Genomic DNA, 22,415 nt, shown 5'->3' with positions numbered 1-22,415 from the left:
TGAAGTTGTATTCATCTTAAGTGCCAGTGAAATTCTGTCCCAGTGTACGTACTTGCATGGACTGCTGGTCTGAGCTTTGTAAGACACCTCTAGAGTTTGTAGCACTGCAGCGTCTAATGAAAACTCCCCCAAGGCAGGTCTCACCTGCAAGTTAAGCCACAGCCTGTAGAGCTTGATGATGACAAGTGGTGCAACAGGGCTGAGGTACTCCAGAATTAACTCTTTATCAGCCTGATTTAAATTCGATGTGAAGATTGAGGGTGAGAGAATAATTTCCCCGAGATACTTTTTCTGCTTTGTTGTGTTTACCCTCGTACTGTTTTTCTCCTCAGGGAACACATTAACAACAATTCCAGTTTGTATTTACAACAGGTCTGTTATTCCTGTTTCTTCACTGATGACTTATCACTGTTGGCACCATTCAGAATATAGGATTTAGCAAAATTTTAGCTTCAAACTTGGCTTTGAAGAAGACGTATCTCCACAGTCTTGACACGCCTCTGCTGGGTGCTGCATGCGCTGAGCCATCTGGGCTGCTTGACTGCAGCATGGTGCTGCCCAGGCTGTGCTGGCAAAGGCAGTCTTCTCAAGGGAGCTGTGAGGATTTCAGGGGGCAGAAAAATGTCTTCAAAGGTAGAGAAGTGAAGGGATAATGTCTGATGGCATCTTCCATGTAAGAAGCTGGCAATTGTACCTGAGTCCTTTCCGGCCTGGGCAGGTGTTGTCTTACAGGTGAGATAGCCGCGTAAGGACTGATGTCCTGGGCACCAGCAGCTCTCTGCTTTTTTATGCTGGGGAGGGAGAAACGGGCAAAGAGTGAATGTGAGCACTGCAAAAGGCATAACAGTATTAATTTGGGGCCACACTGGATGTATTTTGGGACCTCTGCTACCCTATTCAAAATGGGGAGTTCAAGCGCTATCCTATGTGTTACTTCTCAGCTTCTTCTTTGAATCATATCATTTAGCATCAAGCATCAACAGGAATGTCAGCCCATACAGAAAGTGTATTTCAGGGTGAAGACAGACACACCGCATTTCATAAACCTTCAGAGTGCCACCCTCTTCTACTTGTCCCTTCCTTAATTACACTGAGGACTCGAGTCTTTTATCCAAAATAATCCCAGCTGACTGCTTTCTCAAAATGAATCCAGTTCATCCAAAATTACCACCCTGTCAAAGTTCCAAAGTGTAATAAAATTGTAGGGATCTCATAACCTTGGGGAGAGGTAGTACTGCATGTACCAGGTCTGACCCATTTTGGCTTTGAAATGGGTCTGAAAGCCTAATAGATGCTGCAGTAATCACGTCAGAGATACAGTTTCTGTGCAACAGAAAAAGCTCCTGCTTTGCCTGTAGCTACACAGACTCTGGAGACATTCAGAGGCAACATTCACATGTGAATCGGGGAACCGAATATACATCCACCTCTCCAGCTCAGATTGCTGTGGCTGGCTTCAAGTGTAGTGCATCTGGAAAGCACTCAAAACGGCAGCTCATCTCCCCTCTCCTTTGCTGGGGTATATTGTCAGGTTTGTCTGTTTGTTGGCAGGAGGTTTATTCTTTTACTATCAGTAAGCCTGAGAAGTACCACAGGTGTCAGGTCGGGTTGCAGGATTTGCCAGGGCATATGTAGCCAGGAGTTAGAGGATGAGGAGCAAAGCTGGCGGGAGTTAATGTGTGACTGAGCCACCAGAGCAGAAATGAGCTTGGAAGAATCGTGTGTGTTTTCTCTCTGGCTGCTGGGTGGCTGCGAGCCTCTGACCAATTCCGTTCTCCTTTCATTTGAGGAAACCTCGGGAAGCCTTTTGTTCTGTTTCATCAAACCGGAGTTGCACAAACATTACTTCTAATAACTCTTCTCTGCCTGGAAGTTTTTGTTTTTCTGCCAAAGGTGCCTAGAAGAGCCTTAACAAATGTTAGTGTCTTGTTATGCTACCTAATGCAGTGAGCAATAATTCCTTCATCTGGTCTCATACAATCTAAATAGGAAAGAGCCCTTTCTGCCACTTTTCTGAAACAGGGAATGGGCACAGGGAGAGTGAGATTAGCACAAGGCTATGAAAAAGCCAAGAGCCCAGTACAGATAAGTCTGAGAGCAGCGCCTTGGCAGGGGATCTCATAGCTAACTGAATGGTGGTGTTTTCTGGATGTGCCTGAAACCAGGATATGCAAAGAACACACGCATATATCAGGATTTTCTTTTAACTGGTTTTACTCCAGAAATTTGGACTAACTGTTGGGTAGAGGCTTTGATTTCTTTTTGAACTGAATTCATGCGTTTGCCAGGAAAGGCAGTTCAGTTTCATTTTGCTTGAAGTCAACAGAACTACTAACTTCAAAAGCAGAAGCAGGCCCCAAATTAACAGAAGTCATGCAGCTCATTTGCTACATCCCTGACCAAAATTACCATTGTTAATGCACCTCTATTAAGGGCTTGGACCACCGTTATTGCTTAGTTTTCAGGGTTCAGTCAAGTTATGAGGATAAGTTAACACCAATTATTTGATAGCAAGTGAAATGAAAGTCTAATTTTCAAAAATCATGACTAATTTCTGACATAGTTTTCAACTCTTCCCTTATTAGAAATACTGTCTTTCATGTAGTTTCCTTTATAATGATTTAATCTGCAGAGAAATTTAATGTATTCTCTTTGATAGCCGCCCCGCAAGTCTTAGAATGTTCTCACAAGCAACCTTAGACTTCAGTCTTTAAAAATCCTTCAAGTCTTTAATACTGTCAGAGTGTTAAAGATATGTTTCTTGATTTGATACAGATAATGCATCACTGAATTGTGAGCTTTATGGGTTGCATTTTATTTACTGTTTTCAAATGGAAGTGATTCCTATTCTTGCAATTCTAGGGCCAGATTTCAAGCATTGTGAAACCTGGAGGCACCAAGACTTAAAGGAATTACAGAGTCTTTTGTTTTGTTAAGAGAAGTAAAGTGAATGGAAAATGAGGTTGAAATCAGAGGGGACACTCCCATCCTGAAGGATGGTAGGGAAAACCCTACATTTTTCAGACCGTGTCTAGATACTAAGTTAAGCAGCACTGTACAGTCCTGTGATAGATGCAAAAATTTCAAAGTATGGAGAACGATGGGGAAGGTGCTGATTCTTACTTGCCTTCCTTAATGTGGCATCCTTCAGAGTCACCCCAACCTTCTGCAGTTCTTCACAGATAATTGAATCATGAATATTTTGGTCCTGTGATATGCCTGAGCCTAACAATTGAGCTTCTTCAAAAACCTGTATCGTTAATGGATTAAGGGAACAAATTCAGCATAATATCTATAATTCTTTTAGTGATATCAAGTGCAGAAGTACTGGCTAACCTACCCCTTACTTTGCAAGCCTTTTCAATAGTATCGATTGCCTTTTTTTCCCTGGAAAACTAGGCAACTCTTTGTTGAAAAGCAGATTGATTTGTGTTCTAGTTGGTCAAAATGTTGCTTACATAGTCCACTGTACATGTTTCCCTATTTTTCTAAATAGCTACTGAATTAGTGCCAGATTTTCTCATGCTGATACAAGATGATTACAATGATGTTCCAAATTTGTTTCTTTTCTTATATTTTGGGCTTTTTTCTTCTCTTTCCCTAGTTTCCCTTGTCTGATTTTCCTTCTTCAGGCTCAGCTATGGGTCAGCCTTTTCATTATGTTGGGCATGATTCTCCTCCTCTCTGTTCCCAGGAGTTTGGGATGAGATTCATTTATCCTAACATTTGCACATAAAAATGAGATGTCTGCATTTTAAAGAGCCAGACTAGACCAGACTCTTTTTTTATCGTCAGTGGAGAGAAATAGATATGTAAAATTTTGCACAGTCCCACTGTGTCCACGGATATGCTTTAGACTGTAATGTAGACGTTGAGGAAGATTTAATTCCCAATCCTGGAATTTGGCCAGGGTGAGGAATTGATGGCCGTACTTACATTAAATGTGCTGTGGAGCATTAAAGATAACATGTGATAATGGCTTTCCCTTTTCACCCAACTGTTCCTTTTGTAGGAGCCCGACTTCCCCAAGCAGATGTTGTAGAGCACACTTTGTTTCCGAGGCATGAGTGTTTCCTCCTGTAACCTAATATTAAACGCATCTCAGAGGCAGGAGCTTGAACTGGAACATGTTCTCCAGTAGCATCGACCAACTAAGTGGTAGATTAAATTGCTTCTCTATTTTGGCAAATACACCAGCATCAGGTTATCCGGTCTGTTTTATACTTCACTGTTGTATATTCTGCTGGAGCAGTTCTTATCAAGACTGTGCACAATTCTTTTATGTGGCACAGTTGTGCCTTTTCATGAGCACTAAATTAGCCAAAATTTAAAAAAGAATTGAGTACTTGAAGGAGAAGTCAACATTTGATCAGTTCTACCCCGTTCACCAGAATCCCATCCAAGATATTAAAATGCAACTTCATAGGTGGTTCTTCTGACAGCCTTAAAGAGGACTATGCACAACTGCCTTGAAGAAAAACAGATTATGAACTTAGATGCCAAGCTCACTTTGTATTTTTAGCAAGAACCTTTCTGAAAAAGAAATGTTGAGTAGAGTAAGAAGTTGCTACTCACTGTGTCCACCCTGGTATTTTCAGATGCATTTGCAGAATGACAGTGATATTGAGCACAGGTGGGCAGGTGGACTATTATTCCTGTGATTCATTGACTTTTAATTCTCTCTGAATGCATTCTGGTTTGTAGTACCTGGCTACCACCTGACATCTCTGAGTGAGTCAGAAAAGAAGACGGAAATCCTGTTTGCAAATAGATGCAATTATAATTAACTATTTTTAAAAGAAATTAAAATAAACTAAGTTCTGTATTGTTAGTGGGCTCAAAAAATGTAAGAAGGAGGAAAATATTCTTTATTTTGACAAGTGCATGCACAGGAAGGTTTAGGTATTTTAGATATTATTGCTGACATTGGATCTGAACTGTGTATTTCTTGACAAGATTATATGTGTATGTTTCATGTACACTTCTTTTGTTTTTCAATTCAATAGCTAGATAGTTAAAAAAATGAAAGACTTAGTTTTTAGTATTAGAAGAGTAAGATATTGTATAATGATGGTATATACTGGGTATCAATACACATAGAAAATCAACTCATCTAAGACTTTATTTTGTCATTTCCATTTGTATGCTTTAGAAGTTTTGAAAATGCACACTCTTTAACTTGCGGGTGGAGCAAAAAAAAAGTTGTATTTTCTTCCTTTCTTCCTAACTTCTGAAGATGAGATTTGGAATCAATCTTTCAAAAAATCATGGGATCAGGAGTTTGTTTCAGGTTCATCTGTTTTAAAAACTCTTAATATACTGTACTTTGGTATTGTTCCTATATAATCATGTTTCTTTGCTGCAGTTAAGATAGGTTTTTGTTCTCTATTTTAAATACAAAAGTGAGCCTTCGTGCGATTGTTCCAAATTTTTCTGGTTTAGTATTTGTATTTGGCTTGCTAAGAACACATTTCTCTGGCCTCTTCTGCCAACGTGGCAAAAAGGAGTTGACACCATTTCAAATAAACGCAAAGGCCAAAGTTTATTCAGGAAACACTGCCGCTTTATTTTTCTTGTTATTCTAAGTTGTCCAAAAGAAGCATATCTTGGCACCTCACATAGGAAACTTCTGTACATCTTAAAGCACATAAATCCTGAGACCAGAACTAGTGCTGATATGGCTCCACTGGAATCATCAGAGAAGGACCTGTTTGTCAGTCTTTGAACTGTACAGATTTCAACAGGTTTGCAGGTCATTATTATGATAACACTTCCCAAAGGAGACCTCTTTAAAATGGCTTTGTGCTGCTCTACATTCCTGGTGGCAGTCTTGGGTATGAACCTTACTACTTCATTTTCCCTGTCAAGAAAAATGAGGAAAACAGGGGTGATGGAAAAGCATCCAAGACAGACTTCTGGTAGAAAATCTCAGCGGAGACACTGGAAACCCAAATACAGATTTGGCAGCTGTTCCTGGTTTGCGTGTCCAGATACAGGATGAATAATTCCTCCAAGACAAGGAGATAGCATCTGATCATTCCATGTATATGAAGCCTTAGAAATGCTTCTGTCATTCAAATTTTCACAAAGGAAATATAATTTGTGGTTATTCGTGCACTGCATAGACAGATGGAAGCACAGCAGGTAGATAAATAGTGACATTCTCTTCTATGAATACCTTCAAAAGAAAGGTCAAAGGTAAGACAGTGAATAAAGTGAATGTAGATTAGGCAGAACATCTGTTGAAGGGGGATAGTGGGGAAAATATTCATTGCTTTTCAAACAGAACTTCTGCTTAAAAAAATGTTGATGGGCATCTGCTTAATTATAAAATTCTTTGCCATCCGTAACATTAGTCTTTCAATAAAATAAAAAAAGAAAAGAAAAGAAAAAGTACAATTAACCCCAAGAGATAATTCGCTCCTGTTTCCATAATATAATACCAGAACCTGCTTGGACTAGAAATACGAGAGGGCTCAGCAAGTATCTAGAGTGCAAGAGGTGGGGATGAAGGGCACTTTGGGCAATGTCACCACCTTCCTCACTGTCCCATTTAGTAAAATGACAGAATGAAATAAAATCCTGAATCGGGGTAGATCTGGCTGTTGGCAATTGCCTTCGTATGGTGCTCCCAGCAGGGTATTGCCCTTCTGCAGCAGGACAGACCTGACTGTATTTATTTCACACCAAAAAGAAAATCAGTGACATGAAATGTGCACAGCGTTCATCCTTCCCATAACTGCCCTGATGTCAGTGAGCTTCAGAGGAGGAGTGAAGATAGGCTATTTTCCATAATTTTATGTGAAACAAAAATCCCACTAACCAAACTGAGTGTGTGCATGAAATACAATATATCTCTGCCTCCTCTCGAACTCTTCATTGATATTGTAGTTCTTAGGATTGATTAAATATGGTCAAAATAATAATTTTGCTTTCATCGCTTTGATGTTCCATTTTTCACCCGTCTCAGTTATTGATTTAGAATGTTCCCCATTCCATATTTTTATTGGACCAATTGTTTGTAATGGGTGAGTACACCAAAGTCAACGCAACTTAAAGATAGTGGGAAGAGGCAATCCTTTTCCTCCTGATCTTTTGGCCAGAAAAATCCCATTTGATATCAATAAGAAAATGACTGTGAATATTATAATGACGTACGCTAATAAGGTGCTTGTCAACCTAAAGCAACCTTTACATCATTCCATGTACGACTGCAGCTGTCTGAAGAACTTAAACAGCGGTAAAGAGACTGTAGGATATAAATAGGCAGGTGACTTATTCTGTAATACTGATGTGCTGCATTTTTCTCCCTGCTTCTTTTGCTAAGCATCTCATGACTCTTGTATATTAAGAATTAAATAGAAAGGATTTTCCATGCATACGTGTGCACTTGTGCACATCCACACACACGCACACAGACAAAAACATCATTTTTAGTTTGATACTGAACTCATAGTTCAGTGGTTTCATTGCTTTCAGCGGTCTGTTGATTGGGACCTCCATGATGTTCTTAATAGAGAGTTATATCCTATTTTCTTTATATTTCTAACCTTGTAGCTAAGACTCCTCCATACACTTAGCATTTGTAACACTACCTTTGGGAGGGCTGAGGGAAGACATGCTTGGATTTCACTGTATCCTGTAATTGGCCATCTCCACCTGGGACCTAAAAGCACCTTGTCCGACAGCCAGGGATGATGTATGCAGGTGGGAAGGTTGTCTGATGGGGTGGGTTGTCTCCTGGGAGGAGGGAGGCACCTCTCTTGAAGCTGTGCAAAACAAAAGTATTGATTGCACAGTATCAATAACATCCTGCCGCTTTTAAGAACAGCTGATGTTTCTGCAGAGTTAAGTCTCTGTACCTTCCCTGCGTCATTTCCTATCTGCTATTATTTTCAGAAACATTCCCATTTTTTCCCCCAAAGATACAATAGCTAAGGATTCTCTAAATTAAAGAGTTCTCCTCTTTAAATTACTGTCTCATATCAAGGACCTGATATCACTGGGGAAAAAGCTTTGCTCTTAAACTCTTCACATACCTGAAGGGTTCCTTGTTCAAAGACTTTCCATCAATTGCCTTCCCTTTGAAAGGACTTGGTTTTGCTGGAGGTGATGTCTAGCTTCAAAGTCTCTGGGTCCCTGTCCCAGGCAGAGGCCCTGCCTTCAAGGGGCTGTGCTTGCTATGGCCAAAGGAGGTTACTGCAATGAGTGGGGAGAAGTGCTAAAACGTGGCTTTAAAATTTGATGCTGGTCTCAGAGATTTTATTTCTTTTTTTTAATCAAAGCTTGTCTCAGATAAGCATGTCTTAAGAAAATCTGTTTCTAGACTATGCTAAAGAAGGGACACAGCATGATATTTTTTTTCTTCTCTTTTTCTCTAAATATCCGATTCAAAACCCATGAGACATCTCTATTTGCTATATCATTTATACAAATATTTAACACTAACCATATGTTTCTGTGTTTTCTTGAAGCCTAAAATCATTTCTTAAATCATCCTTCCTTTTCAACTTCTATGTTAAAGTGCCTTTTGGCAGCCTAAATTGCTCAGTGTTTAAGTGAAAACTGTTTCACAAGAGAGACTTTATATCTATGTATATTTGCTATTTATGCTTCTGAGTTCATTACAAAATAGTGTAGCATGCAGTATGATGACTTGTAGAGTCTAGGACTTTCTGTGTAGTCCAGAAATGATCTAATATAGCCAAGCATGCTAGGACAACTACGTATGTCTGATTAACTTCAACTCAGGAGTATAAAAGGATGACCATTAAGAATCAAGGAAAGTTAGAGAGGGATGCTAGATTCTGTAGGAAAAAAATGGCAGAGGAACAGCCTACTCAATGAAAAGGCAGGTTCGTTTTATAGTTGTTATAAAAGTTGCAAGTAAAGAACCCCTCAGGGTGAACGCTAGACAATAACCCATTGTGTAATGAGTGGGGTCAGGGCCTCACCTTTAAGCAATTACCTGCAAAGAGCAAAGTCTTCTTGCATTGAATAACAATCATAAATTTTGCCAGTCTTGAGCTGCGCTGGCAAGTTGCCAGGAGCCGTAGGGCTGAACCTGTTTTACATAAACACTCGGCATTCAGAGACGAATGTGCACATGGAAAGGTGAACAGCCTTGTTTTGATGCAATTTTAAAGTTGTGTTTCTAGCTGCTGAGGGAAGACTGCAAGAGATGAAATGAAGAAAAAAGGATCCAGGCAAATAAAACTAGAAAGGGAGTAAGAATAGATATTCAAATATGAATAGAAGATAGGTGGAAAACTCTCAAAAAACTGTAACTTCAGTCTTCTAAACATAATAAGCCTCTGATCATGAAATACTGTAACAACCATCCAACTCTGAGGAAGGACTCTGTTACAGGCCCTGGGTTTGTCCCACGATCCATAACTTAGATTTGGACCCATTTCAGTACCTTTACTTTTTCAAACCACTCTTTAATTGAATAGAAAGCCATCTTACTTTCTGAGGTCAGTGTGACACAGCAGCAGCTTGGAATGAGTTGCAAGCTTGCATGTGGAAAGAAGATTCTTGTCTGAAGATATCAAATTTAGATACAACCTTGTCAGTATTATCAGCTCGTGGGAGAATCCCAATTCTAAACTTGCGTGATTGTTGCAGCACCTTGCGGTATTTTCTCTCAGGCAATCACATTAGGATGCATAATGGAAACCATAATGATATAAATATTTAATTCTTATAACTAGGTTCTAAACAGTATAGAAATGTTGTCATAATTAATTTTCAGCCACTATCTTTTTTCTTTCCCTTTCTAATTAGTAGAGTACAGATGAGATGCTACTGCATAATTGATAAAAACTGTGGTTTTAATTGTGTATATATGATCATTCTTACATAGTTACATCAAGTGAATTAAGTGTCATTGCCTTCTTTAACACAGCTCAAGGGCTAGAGAGGATATAGTAGTAATTTTATGCTGGCAATAGAGTCATATTAATGCTTGTTGCTCTTCATCTGAAGACATCAAAGACCTTTCCAAAACTGTGTGGATTGTTCTGCTTCCATATATGGGGAACTGGAGCCTCAGAAAGATTAGAACTCACATTTTTTAATCAGGAGATCATTCAATCACGAGATCAAAATAAGTAAGTGGTGTTAAAATCCTCAGTCTAAAAGATTTACACGTATAGGCATCAAGCATAGAGGTCTGAACCATGCCTTATCCCATATAAATTAAAACATGCCTTATTCATTGGTCATGTAAGATGTCCAGGCAGATAATATAACTGATAGACATGATGTTTTCAAAGACACCGGTGAGAGCTTTGCTCTCTGGGAGACCTACGTGCCCAGCCAGGCCTTCCCAGCTGGCCAGAGCTGGGAGAGTGACAAACACCTTAGCCGGAATTGGAAAAGCAATATTGACTACAACAGGTAGGTATCGATCCAAATTTACTAAAGAAAAAATATTTGGAGAGTTAGAAAACGTCAAAATCGGTCTTTCCAAGTAAAGGATTTCAGAATCCACACCAGCTTTTTTTGATGTGGCTTGGAACATAAAAATAATGATTTCTTAATTCATCCACCAAGTTGAAAAATCAATTATTGCACTCCTCAGCTCTAGCGAACTGTTTGTTCCTTAATGTAATGACAATTGTCTTCCAAGCAAATTAAGTCCAGCACTACAGAAAATAAAATATTCATTAGAAAAGTTATTAGAAAAATAGATCAAATTATATTGAGGCGGTTTATTTTCCATGTTACTACAAGGTGCTTGTAATACTCTGTTGCCTGATTTTAGGTACCATCAGGACACTCTTTTGCTGTTCTAGGATAGAATGTTTCCCATCCGATTCCTGGAAAATCCCATGCTGAAGGTAAAAGCATAGACAGTGGATTTTATCCTGAATGACCTTTGCTTCTTTTGAGTGCACGAATTTAAGTGGAACAGGATGTAGCAGCTGTGTCTTGGGAAAGAAGGACTGTAGTGTCATGACAGATGTGAAGAGAGGACCGAAAGTTGGATTTTAGTCCTAACCGAAAAGCGACACAAAAATTCTCTGCCTCTTGAAGAAACTGTGGCACTGCATATCATTCTGAAGGATGGAGGAATTGCTTAGTACAGAAGGAAATGTCATCAAACTTCTTCCTTTTCCCTTCTGCACAAGCTTGTGGCTGTTTTGGGTGTGTTTTTCCCCAACTGGGGAAAAAAACCCCAACAATCCGTAGCAGAACAACAAGCAGTATCTCCGACCCTGTCAGTACTGGCAGCTGGCACAAAGAACTTTAGGCTCTTAAACTTTAATTCACAGCTAACATCCCAGAGATGTCAGTGGAAAGTCAGGGCCCCAAGTACAGCTTAGGTGCCTATATCCATTTTGGGAGCTCTTGGATAGGAATATGGATGTGCTAAACTTCTGGGATCTTTTCCCCTTTCTTTCTGAAGATGTGATTACCTTTAAGCTACATGGAAATCAAACCAGACTCATCATCTGAAAGTCAAAGTCACAGTGAATCTCGACCATAACCTCTTCTACTCAAAAGTCAACTTCCGATTCAGAGCACGGCTGCCCTGACACTCCTAGACAATTTTCACTCTTCCAAATAATCCTTTAGATTAATGTTAAAGCAGCAGCACAGAGTTGATTCTTGGAAGCAAAACTGGGTTCATTTGACAGAATTTAAAAAATAGTTATAATTATTCTCTGTGATCTCTCTAAAGTGCAGGGAGAAAAAAGGGAGAGAGAGGGGAGGAAAAGCAATTACCTTATCTGTGTGTGTGTTCATATATTATGACTTTTCCTTCTTTCTTTACATCTGGGAATCTGTAATGCAGCTGACAGTGATTTAGGGGTTTTTAAGTGTTGGAAGTAATCTCTGCTTTCCTGGGAATTTTAAGATATACATTGCCCTTGTGTTCACTGACCCAGCTAGCTAATGATACAGAAAAAATATTTTCTTTATTATTTGGAGTAATAATGGGCAGTATGTGAATAACTCTTAATTACTGCAGACAACCTTAGCTCATGTGATGAATGTAAACATTGCCTTTGAATATGAACTTGCATTTATCACAAAGCAGAGAGTAAAATGGACCTGACCTGAGAATAAATATTTTTAGATTAATTAGTGACCTACTTGCAGATACACAGAGCAATCAGCCAAGTTTTAATTTTTTGTAAGAAGTATTTTAAGTGTGTACCAGTTCAGCAGCAGCTCTCAGTGCATTCTGCAGGATTGCTTTTGAATAGGAGAAAAAGGTACTAATTTGGGCTTTAGATAAACAAAACAGGTGGAGGAAATTCTTTCTAGAGATGAGACAGCCCTCAATGTTAACAAAGTAGGCAATATCATTATGTGTCTTTGGAAGCTGGGACATATCAACAACCCCTCTCTGTGCAGCATGGTTTTAAAAAGAGGGTTATCCACTTCTGTCACCACCAGCAATAACCATCTTCTCTATTAGCTCCTTTTAAATGTGCTGAAGAGACATGGAAGGGGCTGTAGCTCAATACTCCGGTTCAAGGAAGCATCCCTGTTAAGAAGGGTTCTTGAATGTATGCTAAAGTTTAAACACGTATTTAAATGCTTTTCAGGGTGGTTTATAGTACACAGTGACTGTTTTCCTGCCTCAGGGCTTTAATTAGGAAATGATAGTGAGCATCTGTGCTTGCTGGCTGGTGTAGGAGACTGAAGAGAGAGTAGTAAAGCATCATACAATAACCAGAGATACAGTTTGGTGGTTTGGTGTCTGTTCATTTTAAAGGGTTGGAGATTTCATCCTCCAAAGATGCGTGTATCTCTCTGAGGTCTTCTTTCTCTTATTATGAAAAAACATACTGAAATTTTGTTAGATATATTTGATCAAAAATCTTTAAGACTGGTTTAAACCCGCATCTATAGAAAGGAGAGTGCTGCTAAGGGCCAGTAACTTTAATTATAAGACATGGCAAAGCCTGATTTGTGGGTCCGTAGGATGGTTAGGCCAAAGAGCTCGTTCACATGAGATGGAGACAGGTCTGGCACGTATGAAAGCAAAACTGTTGTTTCCTAGTTTATTAGTAAGAAAACCCTTAGATGTAAGGGCAAGGCAGAGGTTTAAGCACTGCAGTCTTGGAGCTGGTACCTGTGCTAAATCTCTGCTCCCTTTTTGAGCGCCCACATCTGGCCTCGGTTTGATCTGTAAAACATTCTGCCTCACTAAGGTGTCATGCTGTAGAAGATATTGTGCAGTACTGTTGACATTGTAAAAATGGGAGAGAGAGAAACACCCCACATTTTTCTGCCATAAGCCCCTTAAGATCACTGACAAAGGACCTGCTTGTTTCCTGATGAAGTATTGCACATATGTTTTGCTATGATTTTTGTTCTCACATTTGAAGACAGGTAACAGTGACATCTGCCAGCATATGATTCCCTTTTTGTCTCCTGTATCATAGATTGCATCCACACAAAGTAAAATATTTTGTGTGTTTCTCCTTGAACTTGTACGGCATCTTTCTTCCCATAATTGATAGACATGGATATTGCCAAGATTGCTTGAACAGCAATGGTACATGATCTCGGCAAAATTCTAATAGATCTTTCCGCAGCTCTTAGCCAGTTAACAAGAATAAGCTCTGTTAGCAGAGAGGTGAAAAGAGGTGCCATGCATGCCTTATATCAAAGGGGCTTTATCATCTCCAGAATTTCAAAAGAAGCCATTTCACTACTTACATAGTGTATGGAGAGTTTTACCTCTCCCTAAAAAAATAAAAATCAAAGGGCCAGAGATCTCTCCAAAAGAAATGGTACAGTACTTTCCTATTGACAATAAAAGCTAGTGTGTGCCTCCATTCATCAACGGAGTATAACGACGAGTTATTCTTCTTTTTTCCCTCTAGTTAATAAGAGGAAAAAAGAGTTCAATAAGAGCAGCATTATAAAAAGTCAGCAAAATCCAAATGTTGATTATTCTCCCCCCACAATGTCAAATTGCTTCTTGTCATTGCTGAGGATTTAAACAATGTTATTTGTGCTCATGCAGTTGGCATCAGCATCCTTCACCATCAGTACCCACAGCTTCAGGAGCAAGGCAAGGAGAAAAGGTAGAGGAAATTCCCCTCTCTTCTTCTTTCCCTTTCGTTCTTGAGCTTAGAAGGGCATTTCTAGAAACAAAGCTGTAGACTGTCTGGGCGTGAACTTCATGTTCTTCCATTATTAGTATGATTTAATGTTCATAATATGGTGATGCAGAGTTCAGTCAGGTTGTCGCCCATCGTTTGAGGCATTAAAAGGCAGCCTCTGTTCTAGGGAGTTTACAAGACTAAATGTCACGTGAAGTTCAAAACATATACGTAGATGCAATTTTTAAAAAGAAAAACTGAAATAACAGTTGTTTACACCCAAACCAATTTGACAGAGAGGTATAAGGCCTGATAAGAGCTTCTGCAGAAATTGGCACATGGAGAGAGGAGCAGATACTGCCCGTGGTCAGAAGACACCAGCTGCCCCCGACACCCACAGCAGAGCCGACCACCCAGTCTGTGGGAGCACCCAGTCTGCGGGAGCTTCTGGGGGTCACCACGCTGCCCAGCTGGCCACAGTGGCCATGGCAGGGACCTGGGGACAACGCAGGTAGAGGAGGGGACACAGACCACAAAGCCACTGGAAAATGGATTTCATGGATTGCCTTGCTCATGAAAAAACTTTTTTTTACAGTTCTGGCAGCCACTTTTTAAGATACCGTTTGCTGTTACTTTCATTTATGCGTCTGCTTACAATTTTCAGCTGACCAGATTATATATGACCTTACAGTTTTCTCTCTCCTCCTGTCTAATATGAAGCATTTGGCCTTTTGCTCTGGACTGTTTCTTGCCTTCATTACTTTCTTCCGTTAATCTATTTCAGTACTGTTTTTTCCTCCCTTAAGTGCAACATTTTCACTTTCTTGAGCAATGGACTGAACCTTTGCTTTTAACAAATTGATTTTTATAATGTTGTGACTTTTCAGTAGTTTTTAGGGAACTCTCAGATAAAAAAGAGAATTTGGGGGAGATCAAGAGCAAGTTTCAGCCGTCTCTAGGTTAAGTGAGACAAGGGATGAAGGAAATACTTGAAAGAGCTGTTGCAGTAACAACTGCAACCTGCAGCCTAATTGTCTTTTTGTAGGCAAAATTGATCCTAAAGGGTTATTATTGTACTGACTCTGGTAGGAAATATAAAAGCAATTCTGGGTTTTAATTTAGTTGATTCTCCTGTCTCCTCAAGCAAATTTTCAGCTTCTTTTTCAGCTATGTTTTTACTACTTAACTGTCTGTTCTCATTAGTACCAATGCCCTTTTGTCTCCTGGACGATTCTTTAAGCTTGTTTGGTTTCAGCAGGATGGTAACAGCTTCCTGATAATAAACTTGCGCATGAAGCTGCATGTTTATGTATCGGTTGGCTTTGCCTCCATTTCCAGTCCTTGTCTGCAGGAGGAGGGCTTTTCTGAGCAGACTTGGACTAGGCTGAAGCACACAGCGTGCTGGTAGTCTTCACTCCCCAAGGCCTCGAGGGAGTGTAAGAAGCAGAGCGTGAGTGAAGCCTGGGGAAATCAGTAAGCTGCAGATGCCCAAAGTACAGAATTGCAAAGGAGCTTAAAACTTCCTTCCCTGCTCCTTCCTTATCGCTCTCCCCAAAGGCAGTAACAGAAGAAATTGGAATCAAGATTAACAACTTTAAAGGGCACACTTAGTGCATATGCTAGCTGATGAAATGCAATGAAAGTTGCTTTTAAGGTGATCAGCAAAGCAACTGCTCAAAGCCCTAGTAAGACAAATTAGTTCACGGACCAAGTTATCCACTGGGCAGGTAGGAAGGTAGCTGCAGCCCCAGAAATTTAAGGCTGGTTTATCTGTTTGGTAACTTCTCCTGTAACACTTGGATTATCCACCAAAGCTTTTGCCTTTTCCTTGCACTTGTCATTGTTGGCTGTAGGCTGAATGCATTTAAATCTTTTTGTGATTTATTTGTGTTTTAATACTTCTGATCTCTTCGAAATGCTTGGCATGATCCAAGTCTGTCAGTGCTGGTTGTAGTAGGCCTGCCAGATTTTTTCTCGTTTCCTGAGCTGTTGTGTTGTATCCTTTTGAGCCTGCACCCTTCTTTTGAAATTTGTTGCTCAGAAAAGTGCAGGCTCAAAAAAGGAATAACTTCCACTTTGATGTATTTAACGACTAGCTTATAGATAAGTGATAAGGAACTTGCAAATCAATCAGGATATCATATAGATTCCACCCCAGAAAAGATATCAAATGAACAAACTGAAATAAGTCTAAACCTAGGTATTGTTCTGTAATTAGCATTATTCAATAAAGTAAATAAAGGATGCCTTAGACAGAAAAAATACACTAACACAGAATAATAGAATTAATAGAAAGTAGCTAGTACTGAATTCATTGGAGTCTTCCTTCCTCCCTAGGATTTGAATTTCTATATTTGAGTCACTCCTTTTATCCTTCCTAAGGAGCTGCTTGACTGACAACACAGAAATTTATATTCTAAATAGTTAAAAGCTGTTGTCATTGCATGTATCTACAATGCATTAACAATGAATATCCAGAGCTGTACGAGGCAGGATGGGGGGCTTCCCAGTTTCAGGAACTCTTCCAAGGCTGATAACAAAAGAGGATAATTAGGGCTGAAGTCTGCCGGCTGCTGCTATAGCCCAGCCCTGTGTGTCACATACTACTGTACGTGACAGGTGGAACATTAATGGCTCAAAACTATACATCACCGCAGGTATTGCATCAATAAGGGGTAAGGCACAAGATCACCTAGAGGGAAGAAAGAGGTCTGGAAACAAACAAGCAAAGACTTGAAGGTTTAGAAGCCCCTTGAGTAAATGAATCGCCTTTTCTGAAGTGTGATTAGCAATCAAAAGAAGACAACCCGAGCAGCAGAATTGTCGTCCCTAACCAAATGGACTGTCACATCATTTAACTTGCTTCTTGCTGGCAGCAGGCACTCTGTCAGAGACTGCAGCCCGAAGAAACAAGAAAAGGGAGAGAAATAGCAGACATTTGACAACTGAAATGATGCTTGCTGTATTGTCATTGTCCCTGAATTTTGAAAGGCCAACATCAAAATATTATGACTCCCAAAATGTCATAATTACAGTATCTCAGCTCACGCTTGTCTTCACTCTGTGACTCAGACCTTATGTTTAATCTCTTTAATGTACTATAATTATGTCTTCAGTGTGGATCAATTATCTCAGAATAGGGAAACAAATTACCATCATTATCTCCAATTATTCTTTACATTTTCTTTATCCTTTTTTGTTTTCTTGGTTTCTTTACTCGTGACAAAATGTAGTTCACATTCGTGCTCTTTTGTTGTTCTTTGCCTGAATATATATTTGGCAGTAAATCATCTGTTAAGCAAGGAATTGTTCTTCCCCTTGCTGTTATTCCCTAGTTCTCCTTGTTGGGCAACTCATTACTTTCTGCATATTCAGATAGGTTTATTGGGAGTACAGCTCTCAAATAAAACCAAAGATTGGGAGCAGATAGACTCTTTTTAATTTCTCAGGTTCCTCACTAAAGTACTTACTTCAAATTAACATACACCATATCCACAAGAATAACATTGGTATCTGCAGGAGTTGAGTTTATTGTGACAGTAATTCACAGGTCAAAGCTCACTTCATCTGCACTGATGTGACAGCTAATGATTCCTATTACACAAGCGATCCATGAATTATAGAGTAACTTGTTACCATTCCACTGCAACTATAAATAAATCTAATGAAATTAGTGCTTTGAAAAAATGCGTTAAGCTACAGTTATAGTTAGACTACAATCCACTAAAGCAGAGAAGCTCAATTTTTGAATTTCAGCTGTATCTTTTGATTTGATCATTGGAGAAAAGTCACTATAACACCAGGTACAGTGCTTCTGTATTCTGTACTCCCAAAAGGAAAATCAGTTCTTAAAACTCCGTCTTGGTAGCCCTTTTCAACTAAATTATTAACTTTGGTCTCCAGGACAATTTATCTGAGTAAGATAAACTAGATTATGTATGTTGCTTGGAATACTGTGAGAAAAATATTTCTTATGTGATGCTGGTATATTATCTGTTTGGGTCTCAGCTGGAATCTGTGAACGAAGCCAAGGTATCCAAGCCTTGCAAAATTCTAAGTTAGGATATTTTTTGAAGGTGATGATTTTGCTGTAGGGATCATGTCTTATTGCTTCTGAATTGGCCAAGCTTACTTCCAAGATGCTGCACTGAAAAACAGGTTTCATAAAATGGGAATTTCTACTAAGAAAGTCTTATAGTGGTAACTCTCTTGTAAAACAAATTATATCTTCCTGCCCTCCTCTCTCCATTTTATGAGGTACCTTTCCCCCTCTTATTGCTTTTTCTTCCGTTTCTCACTGTCTCTGCTGCACACCAAGGCAATAGAATACTGAGATGCATAAGAAAAAGGCAAGTACTTACTTAGCTGAGAATTGCATCCAAACCTGGCTGCTGCTTGAAAATAGTAATTTCTATCAACTGTATTTCAAATTAAAATGCTAAAGAGCTGGAGAAATGGGGTGTGGAAATATTTAATTTGATAGCAAATTACATTTATGTGTTGAGAAAATGATGTCTTTTAAAAATGGCTCCCGATGTTCAATGCATACCTGTTTTAATTACCCAGGTGTGAAAAATAAAAAAATTATGCTTTGCTGAGAACTTTTCAAGGACTGCTGATGTCAACAAATGGCAAGGCAGCAGCGTAAACCCAGATGGTTAGCAGTAGGCTTTTCTTAACCGTCTAAACAGATTTACTCAAAACTCCTACAAATCCAGAATCCAATACAAAGATTAAAGCTATGCTTTCTTGTGCAGCGCTTTATTAGCTAGTGTCACAAGGCATGTTTTTAAAACTGAGGCAAAGTGTAAGATTTGGGGAAATTACTAACAGCGTTTCTGTTCTTCATGTTTCTCTGCTGATTTGTACTCCTCTGGGCGATCACAGGAGAATTCGATACGCAAAATGACAACAAAGTTAATGATGAGCACACTGCCTGGGTTTAGACTGTAGTGCAGGCATCAAAAGCTGTAGTGATGTGTCAGCTCTTTAGCTCTCAAAGTTAACTTCCTACCATTATTGGTCTGAGCTGCAGCAGATCCGATGAAGGCTCAGCAGAACCAGGGCCACTCTGCAATGGGGGCTACACAAGAAAAAAAGAGTGGGGGGTTCCTCTTTTATAAAGCTTATCACTTCTGTTCCAGAGTGTTCTTTAGTGAATTATTTATTATGATAGGCAGAAACCTGACAGATGAATGTTCTCTGTGATGTCCTGTTGTGCAGTTTGTCTGCCATCGCATTTGGCTATGCCCACAGGGAGGCATGGCTGTTTTGCAGTAGGGAGCAGAGGCGATGTTAGCCCACTGCACCTGTCTCACACAGGCAGCCAGTTTGCTTCAGTGAACAATTTTAATTTGATGATTATATAGGAAGCCTGGAAATTTGATATCTGGTAGGCTCAGGAACTCCAGTGTCTGGCTCCCGCTGAAGTGGTGTGCTCCAGGGTGCTCAAGAGCAGCTTCCCCTGAAAGTGCGGGAGGATGGAGCTCACCCTGTGCCACCAGACCCTGCACCTGGGTATGGGAGAGGGCGTCAAATGCTACCTTCCGTTGCTTTCTCTTTCTCTACAGGAACTCTTCTCTAAGACAAGTGAGTACTCTACTGTGGGGTGGACATTGGCCTACGTTATCTTTAGTATTAGCATGTCTTTATAAATCACCATCTACTTACTGCAGTAAATTCCTTGCAGTTAGACTAAGCTTGTGAACACAATAGCGTACTTAGAGCGATCTGTATGACAGCTAGCAGAGATGAAATTCTAAAGCTTCTCCAGTGTTTCTGAAGAGTATTTTGCCCTCAACCTGCAATTGAACTGACAGAAGCTTCAGGGTTGTTCTGAGGTCAGTAAATAGTATTTGCAGTAACCCGTTACAGGAACGAGCAGTGCCAAGGGGACTCCACCAAATCTCTCCGATGAACAGTGCACCAAAAGGAAATTGCTGGAATTGGCTTTTGAGGAACATGAACTGCTTCATGGCTCCAGAATCAGGGCTGACTGGTGATATCTTTAAATGTCTTTGGCATTCATTACCTTCTCCAGTCGGAAGGGTAGTTACCAGCATTAAAATGACTGTCATATATTAGGGTCATGGAGAACAATCACATTAGAGAAGTAAGAGAGAGAAAAGCCCGCAAAACCCAAGCTTAATCTGACAAATCTCTCTGTAATGAGCTCCTGTTACTTCAGGGATGAATCCAGGTGAAGGCACTGATGTTAACGCAAGTTTTCACTAATAACAAGCAAAATATTATTATTAATAATTGTATGCGTTAATGTACTTAAGCTGCCTTTGTTTTCTAGTGCTTGGTAATGAGGACTGCCAGCTTTTCCGAGGAGGCGGCGGGTTAAGTGTTTTGTCTTGGGCAAGTTTGCTGAGAGTAGTTGTCTAATAAACACTCTGTGCTGGAGAGGAAAACAAGCGATATACATTGCAGTACAGCAATATAATGAATTAGTTAAAAGCAAACAACCCCCAAAACAGTAGATTGCCAGGGCAGGTCTGTGTCTGCCAAACGATATTTCTGTGCCAACTTTCCAAATGAAGCACAGCCAAAAATAGGAGTGCAATAACTCATGGTGAAGAAATAAAGCTATTACAAGGGGGATGAAACAGCAGCAGTCTCTCACCAGTGACCCTAGATTACAGGTCTGATTCTCAGTCCTTTAGCTCATGCAGTAGCTTACACCAGCCCTGCAAACTGTGCAAGATGCTAATGAGTCAGAACAGTCTCATGACCCTCTGCATAAGTGCAAAGTTGGTACAAGTGGTCAAGAAAGAGCTGAACTCAGTGCTTGGTTGACTAACAGTCATGCTGTCATCAGTGGAGCCAGCAGAAGTAATGGGAATATCTTCCGTGTGCTTACAGGTTTAGTGCCTTTGCTTAGTGGGTGATACAGCTTTGGCACCATTCAAGTGACATAAGGAATACCTGAGGCATTTTAAACTACGGGAGATAAAGTTGTCTAAGGCAAAATAGGGCAGGTGTAAAGGGTGACTTCTGCAGTCTGCTTTCCTCTTCTGAGTCTGTAACCACTGCTGGATCTAGTGTCAGCAAATTAAGGTGAAACAGGAGAGACATTGGCCAAACGCAGCTCATTTTAGTCACCATGCCAAAGCCAGATGTCTCCATTCACTTTTTAACAAAGAAGTGCCCTGTCATGCCGAACAACTAAAATAAGATTCATCAGCAAGATGAAATTCAACTTATTACACGCCTGAGTACCCATTAGAAGAGAAGGTGGTGCATGATTGCTGCTTGCAGCGTGTGGTTAGTGAGGAAGAAATGCTGGTACTTCAATAGTGGGCAATAATGGCAAACATCTGCTTCATTTGCAGTTTCACAGACATGCAGGATATGTCCTCCAACATTCCCAGTCAGAACCAGGTCGTTCTCGTCAGGCTCCTTTGCACCATCTGGATTTGCTGAGAAATGATTTTGCAAGGAAAAAAAAATGGGGGGGGGGGGGGGGGATCATTATTCAGTTCTCCCTGGTGGACAATACCCATCTATAGGCATGCTGGAAAGGTCACAGAAATTGAAGTATTAAGGGTCTGCTACAATGTGATACATACAGGCAGGCTTCCTGGTCCTCATTTGAAGTTTCACAGTCCTTGCTAGACCTACTGAAATTGAAAACTATTACATATATGTGGAAATAGAGGTTACCTTGGGAATTTTAACTAATAATAATATACTGGAGCTAAAATGAACTTAGATTGCATTTCTTTCTCCTTCCATTCTTTTCTTTTTTTTTTTTTTTCCAGAGCATTATTCTCCCTTAGTCACAAAGTCACTACCGCTGAGCATTTCACAGATAATCCCTGCTTCAGGAGTGAACTGAGAAGAAAGGCCTTACCAGAGAGGCAGAGGCATTCCTTAATTTGGGGAGGCTCTTAAAATAATCTCTTGAACATATGTTTCATGACCACAGAGTGCCAAAATTTAAGATGTTTCCCTTAAGTTTAGATTTCCTAGACAAACATACCCAACTCTGAGGCACTGGTCATTGTGTATTCCGCTTCTTCCATTGCTTTAAGTAGGTTTTTTAACAGCATGAAGAACCGGTGTTTTTATGACCCTGCAGTGAGTAGAGGTCCTCAAAGAGCCCTCAAAATCCAGTCCTTTCTGCAGAGAAAATATACAACTCCTACTCCTCATGATGCCCTTTCCAAGGGTATTTCCTAGGTGATGCTATAGCAGGATTAAACAGGTACCTGGTTCCTTCTGTACTATTGTAGAGAACTGGTTGTAAACAGTGGTTGAACTGGTGGCTACCTGACTGCAGGGAGCTGGATTGCCTCTCTTGATTCATCCCTTGCATGCTGTATTCAGTATGAAAAC

The sequence above is a fragment of the Harpia harpyja genome, chromosome 14 (assembly GCF_026419915.1).
Source record: "Harpia harpyja isolate bHarHar1 chromosome 14, bHarHar1 primary haplotype, whole genome shotgun sequence".
NCBI lineage: Eukaryota > Metazoa > Chordata > Aves > Accipitriformes > Accipitridae > Harpia > Harpia harpyja.
The sequence above is the reverse complement of the archived record's forward strand: the minus strand, read 5'-3'. Positions refer to the sequence as shown.